At 35.7% G+C, this 14,946-nt stretch overlaps 1 protein-coding gene across 1 annotated transcript in view; it reads left to right on the top strand.

The window, feature by feature from the left end:
- GABRA4 (gamma-aminobutyric acid type A receptor subunit alpha4) overlaps window positions 1-14,946 on the top strand; it is a 78,516-nt gene that overhangs the window by 52,421 nt on the left and 11,149 nt on the right. The window lies entirely within an intron of this gene.

The raw sequence follows: 14,946 nt of genomic DNA, 5'->3' as shown, positions 1-14,946 counted from the left end.
GTTTTGGGTTTTAAGATTTGTTTTATACAAGCTGATAGAGAGCACATTTCCTTCACTGCCTATTAGATATTTGGGTCTTCTAGTTTCTGGCCTGCCTGGCTGAAGTGGTTATATTGGCAGTATACATTAATGTGCTGATGAGCCATTTGCCATAAATTGCAACTCAGCTACTGGTTCAATTCATGCTAAATTTGCAATCTGCCTTTACTGAAGTGCAAAATTGGCTTTCTTGTCATAAAGTGGTAGAACATGCAAAATAGTCTAATACCTTATTTTCTAGCTCAAGTAAGATTAGCTAGACTCAGACAAAGTTAAAAAAAGTTTCACTTTGGATGAACAGCTGTTTCAGCTTGAGAGTCTTGTTAAACGTTGAATGTTTTTTGATAATGCCCATTGGAAACCATAAGCTGATAGCTTAGAGCTTTCTCTTCAGGACAAGTTAAATTATTTGCTGGAAAACAGCCAAACGGCTTCAGCAATTTTTGGGGGGGTGTTGAGAGTGGGGGTGTCTGTTTAACAGTCTAAGTGCTACCAATCGGTGTCACGGTAGAACTTGAGTTTGTTCTGCTGACTTAATGTGCTGTTTTACTATAGATGGAGTAGATTTGTAATGAATCGTGTTAATAGGCTAATTCAACATATGCTTTATGACCAATTGACTCTACTTCCATTTGTAAAGGCTGGGGGGAGAAGACTGATTTTAAAAATATAAAAACTGACACAATAGGTAACTTAATGAATCCTCTTCTGCTACATATACATGTGTACACACTGTTTCTTTATACATAATTTGGCAAATGTGTTAATGAACTTTATTAACTTTAATTATTTGTAGAAAATTTTGAGAATGATTGAAGAATCATTCTCAAATCAGAAACAAGAGATAGAGCTCATGTTGATACTTTCTCTGGGCTACAAATGGAGCTGAAATTTCAGTGTCCTATGTACCAAAGGAAAAATGTTTCCATCAGTTTTACCATATATCTTGAATAGTAAATTTTTAAATAGCTTTTTAAAGTGCTATATCCAAATTTCAGGGATAGTTTGTGGAAGAAAGATAGGGAATAGATTTCCTCTTGTAGAAGAACATCATAAAAATATTTTTATCACATAGAAGATGCAGATTTTGAGTAGCGTTGATTCATTTTTAAAATAACTCACAGGGAAAGTGTCTTCAATTAAAAATACAACTTTGCTCAGCTAGATTGCACTTGTTAAGATACAGTTTTCTGTAGAATAAATCAACTAAATGTAAGCCTATTTATAAATATTTATTTATGCCTGAATATAGAGGATATTTGTGATACAAAGTATTATCTATAAGCACTTCATGACAGTCAAGCATCAAAGTAGAAAGAATATTATGAATGGGAGTAAGAACAATCAGTAAGAACCTAGAACAATTTTCACATGCACTGGGAAGGAAGGATTTTCTAATCAGGAGAAAATTGTTTGTGAGATAAAAAAAAGGTTAGTACAGTACTTAGCTTATAATGGAAACTATGTAAACGTAAGTCAAATCCAAACTGTTTACAAAGATCACTTAGGGGTTGTTGTGGACAAATTTCAGATAAACTTTTTTCTGTTTTTAAAAAAATCTCATGAGCATGTATTTTTAATTCCATGAGTATATATATTTGCTATTCCAGGTGGCCTCTTGAAAGTGGTTAGGAGTATGTATTTGGGATTCAAATCATGAATAACACATTTTAATTGTATCATGTTGGGAGAGAGAGGTGCTCAACTTTTTAGGTTTCAGTGCCCTCATTGGGAAAATGAAAACATTAGTACTATCGGTTGTTGTAGGAACTATGTGAGGTTATTTGTGAAAACCCTTTGGGTAGTGCCTGGCCCATATTAAGGGCTCAATACATTGTAGACATATTGATGATGATTCAGGATTTCTGTCTGGAAATTGATATTACCAGATATTAATTATGTTAGAGTAGAATATTATAAAATTGTTCACTTTAAAAGAAAAAGTAAGAAGAGAAAGGGAAGAATTTAGAATATCTTCAAGAAACCTCAAATTTCTATTGACAAGGAAGAGTATTGGTCTTCCTTATCCTTATACCACTGAGAGAAATCTTTGAAAAATTGTTTCTAGTACCAACAGGCATCTTCTTCCCTCACCCCATAAGGGAATGAGGAGCTCTTTTGCCTATTTAAAACTTACTTGTTGCTAATATCTCAGCTTAAGAATTACTTCCACAAAGAGGTTTTCCCACCTCCCAGGCTGGGTAATGTATTACCTAGTACCTCCAATTTTTCTTTATACCATTTACTGTTTATTATTTTTTTGTGATTCTTGAGGGAAATTGCAAGGAGTGTATTATTTTTCACCCCTGTGCTCCCAATGCCCAGCAAAATAACTTGAAATAGTTGAATGAATGAATGAATGAATGAATGAATGAATGAGTTGAATCCGTGTCTTTAATAAGACCTTATTACTTATGTCATTAATTGTGGATCTTCTATTACCCACTTGGCCTGGGTAATAAACTCCAACAAGAGATGAAACATGGAACTTGAACTATTTTTCCCTAAAAATAGGTCTATTACAGTTATTATAAATGTTTACATTCAGTAGGCAAACATTGTCTGGAATTCGAAAGAAATTGGAATTGGAATTGGAAATTGGAATTCCAAATTCAGCAAGGTTCTTGGCTCATCAAAGACTTCCTCACCTTTCATAGCTATGATTTTACAGAGGGACTTGGCTTATAATTCCTGAGCTATGGAATATTTTCTCCCCAGCAAAAGTATACTGAAAATCCTGCCTTGATAAATGATTGTTTTTAAGACAGTGCCCCTGTTGCCTTTGCTGATGTAGATAAAATTGTAACTCAGACCACTTGCTATGCCAGCCTCCTATAGGGTTGGCATGGACTTGAATCTTTCTGGATGGCTATTCATCATAGCATAATTTCATTATGATCAACTCATATCAAGTCTATATTAAGAATAAAGCATTGTGCAAATATTGTCTGAGCTTGAATGTAATTTTCTGAATATATTGAAGCTGAATAAAATAATTCTCATAGGATAATGTGGATGCTTTAAAGGTGAATTTACTTGGCCATCTAATTTAGCATTCTTTTGCAATGTTTTATGAGATCTCTCTCTATATATATTAATTCCACTTTCAAGGATTAAAGATATTCTTAATATAAAGTGTGAAAAAGAAAAGTTATAAATTATATTGTTAATTACATTTTTCAATATTTAAATAAATGCATGCTTTGAAATCCAAAACGCATGTACACTTGCACACATACACACAGAAACATAATTCACATTACGAGTGAGTCATAATCACTCACTGTCTGCGTGAAAATATTCAGGGAGGTGAAGATACGCAGGGAAAAATATTTGGTGGTTGAAGAAGAAGCTCAAGTTATGTCTAAACTCTGAGGTTAAATAAAAGCTCCAGTTAACCGAATTCCCCTGATTTGGGTTAAGAGGTGCTGAAAATAACCAAGAGTTACCTGGAGGAATCTTATCTAGGCAATTTTGACCAAATTAGGAAGAGGATGTAGATGCCACCTAGTGGGTGTGAAAGTATTTTCTCTCATCAACCACAAGTAAAAATATTAAAAAGAAATTAATGCTTAATTCTTGTCAAAAGTATTTTAGCTTTTCTGCATGTATTTTTTAATCTTGGCTCTATCTAGAATTTTGGGGTTACCAGAAAAGTATACCCACTCTGTAAAGAAGGCACAACAGAAGAGACTAGAAACAAAGAAAATACCTGAAAGAAGAAAGAGTGATATGTTGGGGTGGTTTTTTTTCCTATAAAAAAGATTAGAAATTTTGGAAGTCTGCGTGTCTTCAATTTAATTTTTATTGACGTTAGATTATTCTTTTAGTTTGCTCAGGTTGCCATAACAAAATGCCACAGACTGGCTAGCTTAAACAACAGAAATTTATTTCTCACAGTTCCGGAGGCTAGAAAGTCTAAGATAAAGGTTCCAACAGGGTTTGGTTTCTCATGAGGATTCCTGTCTTCTTGTGCAGATAGCTGTTTTCTTACTGCGTCCACACATGATGGAGAAAGCTGGGGGTGGTGAGAAGACAGATAGAAACCTGGTATTTCTTTTTCTTTTATGAGGGCACCAGTTCCATGGGACAGGGCTCCACCTTTGTGACTTCACTGAACCTTAACCACCTCCTTAAAGGTCTTGTCTCCAACATAGTCATGTGGAGAGTTCAGTTTTCAACATATGAATTTGGGAGAACACATTCCAGTCCACAGTAATGATTAAAACCTCCTAATAGTTGCATTTTTGACCTTTGACATTTGTTACATTCTGCCATCCCTAGTCTGGTGGGCTACACTGTCCCATTTCCCACTTGCAATTTATATGTTGAAGAAAGTCCTTTTGACTACTATAATTGAAATAAGAGATAAAGGAAAAAAAAGTGACACTATGGTGCCAGACCAATAGATTCACAGATACAATTCTTTTAAATATTCCAATATATTTAGAAAGAGGGCCAGCCAAACTGGGTTGCCAGTGTTGTAATTGTAAGCCAATGCTATGGGTATGTCTTTTCATACATAATGACATATGAATATTCTTGTAGGTTGGGATTGCAATGCTTTCTCCAATCTGTGCTGTTTCCCAGATGACCACTTTCTAGATTTTACTGACAGTTGATAAAGTCCCAGAAAGAAACAGTGATCTGGCCAGGTGCTGTGGCTCATGCCTGTAATCCCAGCACTTTGGGAGGCCGAGGTGGGCGGATCACCTGAGGTCAGGAGTTCAAGACCAGCCTGACCAACATGGAGAAACTCTGTCTCTACTAAAAAATACAAAATTAACCGGGTGTGGTGGCACATGCTTGTAGTCCCAGGTACTCAGGAGGCTGAGGCAGGAGAATCGCTTGAACTTGGGAGGCGGAGGTTGTGGTGAGCCAAGATTACACCATTGCACTCCAGCCTGGGCAACAAGAGCGAAACTCCATCTCAAAAAAAAAAAAAAAAAGAAAGAAAAAAGGAAAAGGAATAAAAGAAACAGTGATCTGATAGAATAGTACTCAAGATCCCCTTCTTATATAACCCACATCTTTTTTTAGACATTGAAACACTTGTGGCTATAGTCTTTCCTACGTGGCACATGACATTAGGTGTAGTAGATAGTTCAGTTAAAAGCGTGTTAGCTGAGTGCCAGGAGCAAAAGAGTCACTCAAGAAAAGTTAACCATTGTTTTGGCTGTTGTTGTTATTGCTACTTTTTCCTGAAGAGCTTTTTGACATATGTCTTATGCATAAGTTATAAGGTTTACTCTAGTGTTAATTTGCACCCATACTACCAATATGAATTTTGACTTTTCTACTGCATTTTGTATTTCTTTGTATTTATTTCTCATTTTTACCAGCAACATCCTTTCCTGACTGGCTTCACCATAGAATATTCTTTTTTTATTTTTATTTTTATTTTTTATTTATTTATTTATTTATTTATTTTTTCTTTTATTATTATTATTATTATTATAGACTGGATTAAGAAAATGTGGCACATATACACCATGGAATACTATGCAGCCATAAAAAATGATGAGTTCGTGTCCTTTGTAGGGACATGGATGAAATTGGAAATCATCATTCTCAGTAAACTATCGCAAGAACAAAAAACCAAACACCGCATATTCTCACTCATAGGTGGGAATTGAACAATGAGAACACATGGACACAGGAAGGGGAACATCACACTTCGGGGACTGTTGTGGGTTGGGGGGAGGGGGGAGGGATAGCATTGGGAGATATACCTAATGCTAGATGACGAGTTGGTGGGTGCAGCGCACCAGCATGGCACATGTATACATATGTAACTTACCTGCACATTGGGCACATGTACCATAAAACCTAAAGTATAATAATAATAAGAATATTCTTTTTTTTAAACTTTTTTTTATTATACTTTAAGTTCTGGGATGCATGTGCAGAACATGCAGGTTTGTTACATAGGTATACACGTACCATGGTGGTTTGCTGCACCATCAACCCGTCATCTACATTAGATATTTCTCCCAATGCTATCCCTCCCGTAGCCCCCCACCCCCAACAGGCCCTAGTGTGTGATGTTCCCCTCCCTGTGTCCATGTGTTCTCATTGTTCAACTCCCACTCCATAGACTATTCTCTCCTTCAGTGATCATTTGCTTTGGTAATTATTAGACATGATGGCCATATTTTCATAGATGTATAATATTGTCTTCTAAAATTTTGTTTCCTGTAATTATTTATTTCTGTGACGTATCATTTTCTTTTGGAGGCAGAATCTTATTATGTGAGTTCAGCTGGGTTATTTCTATGTAATATTCATTTGAATCCTACTATGTGCTAGACATTGAGCTAAGTGCCTTACATGCATTATCTTATATATTTATTAGGAGGAAGGCAGCATTGTTACTCCTATAGCAAGGACTTTGAGGTTTTGAGAGGCTAAATAACTTGCTGAATATCTCATAGCTAGTAAATAACAAATTCGGTATTTGCAACCAGGTCTGTCTGATTTGGGAGCCCACAATTTTAACTGTTTAGCAAGTGTTTTTCAATTTCTGATCCCTGGATCACTGACAACAGCATAGCTAATGAAAAAGACTTCCTGCAAATAGGGCTTGTTTGAGACTTTGAATTTTTAACTAGTCTCAGATTATTCTTATAAACACTTTGTATGACCACAATACTGCTTTTCTACATTGAATAAGAAAAGATTCATCTAGCATAGTATCTGTATTTAGAGGAAGTGAGTGGAGTGTCCTTTGCACTCTTTTCTCTCCAGGGTTATGTTGGCGGCATTGATGAAAGCAGTTCCTGGCGTGATTTCAGGTAGCATTTGAACAAGTCTGCTTAATCAAGCTAAGAACCTCTGCTCTGACCAAAGAAGTCTCTAACAAAGCGGTTTCCTCCATTGGAGCCATATATCTACTATACAAAACATTCACAAATAAAAAGGAAACACTAGGAATCAGTATGAAACAAAAGTAATCACAAAGTCACCTATCTTAAAGAAATTCTAATGTTTTAAACCCTCAACTCTAAACATATAAAGGGAAAATGAATGGATTCTTTAAGATTTCTTTTTCTGGTAATCCCAAATGGAAAACAAAAGTTTATCCCAGTGCCTGATATTGAAAGCAGTATTTCTATAACTTATGGAAATACAAACATTGAATTAAATGCCAACATTGGGAGGAAATTAAATACAATAAATAGGGAACTCAGCATTTTGGTTTCTACATTTTGGAGCTCAATATATGATAGAGTGCCTTGCTAACTATTTATAAAATATGTAGCATGTTTATTTGGAGGGGATGTGTTAAAAATTTCTACGTGTAGCACATTCTAAAAATGCTCTTGATAGTTCTCAGTAAATCATTACCTTGGAGTTTAGTTCTAGCTGCTCTACCACACTTGTTTATTTCTCTATTAAATAAGATGTGTGGCTTACCCATGAAGTCCTGTCCAAATGATCTTGAATAAATGTCTTTATATTATTAGATTCTTTTTTTTAGTATGTGACTCATTGATATTCTAGAAGATAAACCTATTCGTTATTAGTCTTGTTAGTTTTTAATTTACAAGGATTAAATTACATTTTATTAAACTTCATTAGCTTCTCAAGCAAGTAATATGAATGTAATTGCGTGCATTCTGCAAACCTAATCTTAGTCACTTTATCTCATTGCTGCTAGAGTAATAAGTTGAGATGAATTTTTTTTGCAGTTGATAAAAATTATTTAGAAATTGTGTCAGATCACAGTCATGATTGACAAATTGCCTGGATCTGCTCCTGTTTGCCTGTTGCTGCTTTAATTTGTTGGTAATGTTTTAATCTACCACCTTGCACCTCTTTTCTAAGATGCTTCAGGCTATTGTGACTAATGACAAAGTAATTTCAAACTAAATCATTTTTTAAAATTCAAATGAAGTTTAGGTACTTTTTCTTGTTCGAAACCACTGTGCATCAGCTAAATCATGATAGAACCACTGAAGTCTCTACACTCTGTATGAAACACAACATCACTCTGACACATTAGTTGCACCAAAATGTGAAGGCTGGGTGAATATTCTTCCTAGTGAGTCATGTGCCAGATAGATCAGCAGATACCTTATTCCTTTTGTGGTCTGTCATCATGGAAAATGACTACTTTTAACAGAGTAAAACTTGAGACATAACTACAAAAATAACTTCAGTGTCATTTAACTGCTTGGCAAAGAGCAATGATTTAAGCCTCAAATCAGTGTAATTCCACTTTCCTGTATGTAGGATATGATATACAGAATAGTGAAACTTCTAAGGCATTCTCAGCCAGACTTGGGATTGAGTAAAGATAACTTAAATGCCTTAGGCACTACCTGCAATATTCTAAAGATGTGTCCCATAGAAAAAGAAATAATAAATTGGAGATCAGGTAAAAATTTTTGACACTTTCTAATTTGAAAAAGGATCTTGATTCTATAGGATATCCATTTTAATGCAATTTATCAAATATGAAATAGGTGCCTACTGTGTGCATTAATCTATAACGATTGATAAGACAGTCTTTATACTCTAGCTCATTACTTCTTTTAAACTGGAATAAAAACACTTGATCTTTGTTTTCAGACAGTAATCTTTTTGGTACTGTTCATGTTGCACACCCCACTCTCAAAAAGTCTCTTACTTCATTGTTCTTTTTTCTAACCACCTTAGACTGATTCTTTTTATTTTTGCTTAGATTCTCCTCTTTCTTTAGGCATATTCTTCAAATGTAAGCTTTTATTTCTTTGATATTTATAACTTATCCAATAGTAGATATCGTCAGAATATAGTTTTCCAACTGTTGAAAACATGACATACAAATAATGAATGGGCAAGTCTCCAAGATTGGTTCAATTGTTAATTAATGAGAGACCCACTTAGACAGTAAAATGGATTCAAAATCTTTTTGAGGAATGGCTATGTATAGGCAATTTTTTAAAAGGAAAAGTAAAATAAGAATGGTAGGTTAAATACAGAAGTGCTTAATGTCTGACAAGGCAATAAAACCATAACCTTTGGTGATCTTTTGTACTAGACAGGAATCCATAATTGAATATGTTAACTTGACAGTGTTTGTGTTCTAATCAAATATTAAATGGCAAAATCAAACTCAAGTAAATTATTCTAAAGAATAATCCTTGAGTGGGCTTGTTAAACAATACTCTATTATGACATTGAAAGGACATGCTGTATTTCTTTCTGATGTCCAAGTCTTGTATAATTTTTCTTAACATTATGCTATTACGAGTACTTGACTGACTCAAATATGTGCAGCTTGTTAAGTTCTTTAAAGCCTCCTCCACATTTGTGAGTACAGAACCTCTACAGTGAGGCAGAACAGACACCAAGTAAGTAACTTGCTGTATGACTTCCAGCCACCTGTAACCTTTCTGTTCTTACTTTTCTCTACTGGAAAATGAGGTAAAGGAATAAGTTGATCACTGAAATCCCTTTCTGTTTTAAAATATTGTAATTCTTAAAGAGTGGGTTTATGAAGGGCAAAATATCTTGGTCCTTCAGCTAGTGTGTGGATTAGGCAACAGTGCCCCCTAAAGGTCCTCTGTGAGTTCTGAGCAAGCCAATCTTCTAAGTATCCCAGAATGTCTGAGGAACTTCTGCCCTCATGAGCCCTTGGCAGCACCTTCCATCAGGACCTTTGATCTAACTCATCTATCTATTATCTATTGCCACAATAATATTGCATAACAAAAAAAATGATACTTCAGGTACACACAATAAATATTTATTTTTGCTCCCAAGTCTGTGGATCAACTGTGAATTCTGTTGATGTTGATTATGCTTGCTTGGGCAGCTCATTTTCTCTTTTTTTTTTTTATTATTATTATACTTTTTAGGGTACATGTGCACAATGTGCAGGTTAGTTACATATGTATACATGTGCCATGCTGGTGGGCTGCACCCATTAACTCGCCATTTAGCATTAGGTATATCTCCTAATGCTATCCCTCCCCCCTCCCCCCACCTCACAACAGTCCCCAGAGTGTGATATTCCCCTTCCTGTGTCCATGTGTTCTCATTGTTCAATTCCCATCTATGAGTGAGAACATGCGGTGTTTGGTTTTTTGTCCTTGCGATAGTTTACTGAGAATGATGATTTCCAATTTCATCCATGTCCCTACAAAGGACACGAACTCATCATTTTTTATGGCTGCATAGTATTCCATGGTGTATATATGCCACATTTTCTTAATCCAGTCTATCATTGTTGGACATTTGGGTTGGTTTCAAGTCTTTGCTATTGTGAATAGTGCTGCAATAAACATACGTGTGCATGTGTCTTTATAGAAGCATGATTTATAGTCCTTTGGGCATATACCCAGTAATGGGATGGCTGGGTCAAATGGTATTTCTAGTTCTAGATCCCTGAGGAATCGCCACACTGACTTCCACAATGGTTGAACTAGTTTACAGTCCCACCAACAGTGTAAAAGTGTTCCTATTTCTCCACATCCTCTCCAGCACCTGTTGTTTCCTGACTTTGTAATGATTGCCATTCTAACTGGTGTGAGATGGTATCTCATTGTGGTTTTGATTTGCATTTCTCTGATGGCCAGTGATGATGAGCATTTTTTCATGTGTCTTTTGGCTGCATGAATGTCTTCTTTTGAGAAGAGTCTGTTCATATCCTTTGCCCACTTTTTGATGGGGTTGTTTGTTTTTTTCTTGTAAATTTGTTGGAGTTCATTGTAGATTCTGGATATAAGCCCTTTGTCAGATGAGTAGGTTGTGAAAATTTTCTCCCATTCTGTGGGTTGCCTGTTCACTCTGATGGTAGTTTCTTTTGCTGTGCAGAAGCTCTTGAGTTTAATTAGATCTCATTTGTCAATTTTGGCTTTTGTTGCCATTGCTTTTGGTGTTTTAGACATGAAGTCCTTGCCCATGCCTATGTCCTGAATGGTAATGCCTAGGGTTTCTTCTAGGGTTTTTATGGTTTTAGGTCTAACGTTTAAGTCTTTAATCCATCTTGAATTAATTTTTGTATAAGGTGTAAGGAAGGGATCCAGTTTCAGCTTTCTACATATGGCTAGCCAGTTTTCCCAGTACCATTTATTAAATAGGGAATCCTTTCCCCATTTCTTGTTTTTGTCAGGTTTGTCAAAGATCAGATAGTTGTAGATATGCAGCATTATTTCTGAGGGCTCTGTTCTTTTCCATTGATCTATATCTCTGTTTTGGTACCAGTACCATGCTGTTTTGGTTACTGTAGCCTTGTAGTATAGTTTGAAGTGAGGTAGCATGATGTCTCCAGCTTTGTTCTTTTGGCTTAGGATTGACTTGGCGATGCAGAGCTGGTTTTTTGAAAGGATCAACAAAATTGGTAGACCGTTAGCAAGACTAATAAAGAAAAAAAGAGAGAAGAATCAAATAGATGCAATAAGAAATGATAAAGGGGATATCACCACTGATCCCACAGAAATACAAACTACCATCAGAGAATACTACAAACACCTCTATGCAAATAAACCAGAAAATCTAGAAGAAATGGATAAATTCCTTGACACATACACTCTCCCAAAACTAAGCCAGGAAGAAGTTGAATCTCTGAATAGACCAATAACAGGATCTGAAATTGTGGCAATAATCAATAGCTTACCAACCAAAAAGAGTCCAGGACCAGATGGATTCACAGCCGAATTCTACCAGAGGTACAAGGAGGAGTTGGTACCATTCCTTCTGAAACTATTCCAATCAATAGAAAAAGAGGGAATCCTCCCTAACTCATTTTATGAGGCCAGCATAATCCTGATACCAAAGGCAGGCAGCGACACAACCAAAAGGGACTGTTGTGGGGTGGGGGGAGGGGGGAGGGATAGCATTGGGAGATATACCTAAAGTATAATAATAATAAATAAAAATAAAATAAAAAAAAAAAAAAAAAAAAAGAGAATTTTAGACCAATATCCTTGATGAACATTGATGCAAAAATCCTCAATAAAATACTGGCAAACAGAATCCAGCAGCACATCAAAAAGCTTATCCACCATGATCAAGTGGGCTTTATCCCCGGGATGCAAGGCTGGTTCAATATATGCAAATCAATAAATGTAATCCAGCATATAAACAGAACCAAAGACAAAAACCACATGTTTATCTCAATAGATGCAGAAAAGGCCTTTGACAAAATTCAACAACCCTTCATGCTAAAAACTCTCAATAAATTAGGTATTGATGGGACGTATCTCAAAATAATAAGAGCTATCTATGACAAACCCACAGCCAATATCATAGTGAATGGGCAAAAACTGGAAGCATTCCCTTTGAAAACTGGCACAAGACAGGGATGCCCTCTCTCACCACTCCTATTCAACATAGTGTTGGAAGTTCTGGCCAGGGCAATTAGGCAGGAGAAGGAAATAAATGGTATTCAATTAGGAAAAAAGGAAATCAAATTGTCCCTGTTTGCAGACGACATGATTATATATCTAGAAAACCCCATTGTCTCAGCCCAAAATCTCCTTCAGCTGAGAAGCAACTTCAGCAAAGTCTCAGGATACAAAATCAATGTACAAAAATCACAAGCTCATTTTCTCTTAACGGGACACTCATGAATCTAGTGTCAGCTAGTTGTTGGATGTTCTAGGCTTGTCTCGTTGTGATAACTGGCTATTCTCCAAATGAGCTCTCAATCTCTAGCAGGCTAGCCCAGGCTGACCTGTTCTTATGGTGGTGGTGTCAGTGTTTCAAGAAAGAGTGTAAGCAAATGAGAACTGTTGAAGTTAAGAATTGGAAATGACAAACTGTCATTTCTGCCACATATTATTGGACAAAGAAGGTCATTAGGCAGCTTATGGAAAAATAGACTCCAACTCTGGATGGGTCAGGAGTGGGTAAGCTCCTGGGCATGAATATGGAACATGAATATGGAGGCATGAATATAGAGAGAAATGATGAATTGGTGTCACTTTTGAAGCCAGTCTATTATATAGAACACAATTCACAAGATTTCAGGACATTCCAGAAGCATGCTGGTCTAGAACAAAAGAACTTAAATGTTTTAATACTTTGTTTTGGGGGGCAGTAAAGTTACTTGGGGTCAGTTTGATCCTTCCTACTGTTGCTGTTAAAATTCATTAGACAATACCAGAGCAGTGTTTGAGGCTATTTATACTATACTATTAAGACAGGCGCTTCTATGTACTCTACCAAATGCTACATGTATGTTGACATTTTCTAGTCCAGCAGGTGGAAACATGCACTATTCTTGGCTTTGTGTGAATGTCAGGTATTGTTTCTTCTAATCATTTTGGATGTCCTTTCAGCCTTGGGTAGTTACCTCACACCCATAAACTGATCTTTGCTTAGTAAAATACTCAATGGGGACTCTCTTTAGATCTTTGGAGTTCTCTCTTTGTTTAGCATTCTTATCTCTGGTACTTTGTCCTGTGAACCCTAGCCATCTTGGTCTCCCAAGACTCTCAACTCCATCTCTTCAGTTCAGGAAGCCCGCCAATTTTTTTCTGGGTTTTCCTTTCCTAAACCACGGCATGGCAACTCTCTCAAGTTTGTTTCTTCCCTCTCGGTGATTACGGTTCTGTGTTGTCTAATGGCCAGTTTCTTCAAACAACAGGGTTTTTTTTTTTTTTGCATATTTTGTCAAGTTTTGGGGGTCATTTTAGGCAGGAAAGTAGAGTCAGTTCCTGTTACTTCATTTTGGCTGGAAGGGAAAGTCCCCAGTCCTTAGAATTTAGTATTAGGAAACATACAGATTTCTAAAGGTCGTGGACAACCTAACTGACTGAAGAAGACAGTATGCAACTATCATATTATATTTGAAAAAAATGTATTTCTTTCCTGTTTGTCCAATTTATCATTTTTACTCTCTTTTCTTCTCTTCTTGCGATATTCAGCATTTGGTCATAGTTTGGTTCTTGAACATATTTTACCTTTCATTATATTTTTATTGTATAATGTGTGTGTGTATGTTTCCTTGCCAATGATTATATATGCTCTTTAAATGTTGAAGATATACCTTGTTCTTTTTTATATTATTCACCATGTATATAATATTTTAGGATCAATGATAATCAGTTAACTACTATCCTTTTCAGTAACAAGAGATTCAAAATCTGAGGATTAATTAGGTGACATTTACAATGTTCTATATAGAGGAAAATTGCAGGATAAGTAATGGTTCTTCAGCTTTCAGGCTGATGTCAATTTTGATTTCAATTTTTTCCACCCAAATTCAGTGCCATATGTTAGGCTACAATTTCTCATTAGTTCAACTGCAACCTGCTTAGAAGAATACTCCAAGCTGACATGACGAATGCTTTCTACACCTGTCAGAGTCTACATTGGCTCTGTTTTGTGAGGCTGTTTTTCTTTCTCTACTCAGCGACCTTGAAGTCATGATTTATGATATACGAATTGAACTTTAAACATGCTAGATGAGTATACTAAAAAAGATTACATTTGTAGAATAAACCTTTATGTCTAAAGTGAGATTTCAATTAATTGTATACAATCTACCCACTTCATATATTAGTACCTGTGAATTGCCCTTTGAGCCTGGCTTCTTCCAATCACTCTTTTATGAGCTGCTCTTATTTCTCTCTCCTCTATTTCTCCATTTGTTCACTCACCATCTACTTCATGAAATGGTAAGAGGAGAAGTTATGGAAAGTAATGATCATCTAACATTACTATAGCTAAGAATAAGCATAGTTAGAGAGGACAAATTACTGCAAAAATATCATAGTATATTCTAAAAACTCAGATGGGACTATTTCGGGGAACATCTGAGAAATTACTGTCCTTCATTAGCATGGAGAATCTATAATTAATTATGTATATAGTTATTTATAGTGGCTGCCAATATTATAAGAATTTTAGTGGTTTACTGCACAACTTTTTTCAAATATAATCTTGTTCTAAAAATAAAATAATTTGATGAAA

The sequence above is a fragment of the Pongo pygmaeus genome, chromosome 3, assembly GCF_028885625.2.
Source record: "Pongo pygmaeus isolate AG05252 chromosome 3, NHGRI_mPonPyg2-v2.0_pri, whole genome shotgun sequence".
Lineage (NCBI taxonomy): Eukaryota > Metazoa > Chordata > Mammalia > Primates > Hominidae > Pongo > Pongo pygmaeus.
This window is presented reverse-complemented; position numbering and strand designations above follow the sequence as displayed.